At 54.8% G+C, this 717-nt stretch overlaps 1 long non-coding RNA gene across 1 annotated transcript; it reads left to right on the forward strand.

Moving 5' to 3' along the window:
- On the forward strand, positions 1-536 carry LOC111649094 (uncharacterized). Its single transcript, XR_002760247.2, has 3 exons — positions 1-63; positions 156-321; positions 437-536. It is a non-coding gene; the product is annotated as an uncharacterized LOC111649094 (long non-coding RNA).
- Positions 537-717: the final 181 nt, after the last annotated feature.

A 717-nucleotide genomic window follows, 5' to 3' on the forward strand; every position in this document is an offset into this window, starting at 1 on the left:
AACATTCCAGTTCTGCAGAACCAGTACCAGATCCTGGACTACCAGGTCCGCTACAGCCCAAAGGTACACACACGCACGCACGCACGCACGCACGCACGCACGCACACAAAGAGAGAGCGAGAAAGCAGATGTCACAGTGATGTCACTGTCCTCAGGACGGCGCGGAGGCGGGGCAGTGGCAGTACGTGTCCTCCAGGTCTTCTTCGGTGGTGCTGATGGGGCTGCAGAGGGCGCTGCTGTATCAGGTGCAAGTCCGCGCTCGCTCTCAGGCCGGGTACGGGTCATTCAGCGCCGCCAGCGTCTTCAACACGCAGCCCGACGGTACGAGTCCATGTTCAGGTCAACAGTCTCTTGTTGTTTGTTTAGTAAATGACTGACGAGAGAAACTGATCAGCTGATTGATTGATTGATTGATTGATGACTGATCTGTTTGTAGGTGCCAGTCACTCTCAGCTGGTGATGACGGCTGTTCTGGTCTCCATGGGGATTCTGCTGCTCTTTGCCGCGGTGATAGTCGCTGTATTCTGTTACCGGTGAGAGAGAGAGAGAGAGAGAGAGAGAGAGAGAGAGAGAGAGAGAGAGAGAGAGAGAGAGAGAGAGAGTGTGTGTGTTCAGGATGCTCCCTCCCTCCCTGCCTCAGCAGAACAATGGAACGCTGACCTCAGGTTCACACACACACACACACACACACACACACACGAACACACACACACACAG

The sequence above is a fragment of the Seriola lalandi genome, unplaced genomic scaffold (assembly GCF_002814215.2).
Source record: "Seriola lalandi dorsalis isolate HSWRI2012SDOR001 ecotype SW California unplaced genomic scaffold, Sedor1 jcf7180001956562, whole genome shotgun sequence".
Taxonomy (NCBI): Eukaryota; Metazoa; Chordata; class Actinopteri; order Carangiformes; family Carangidae; genus Seriola; species Seriola lalandi.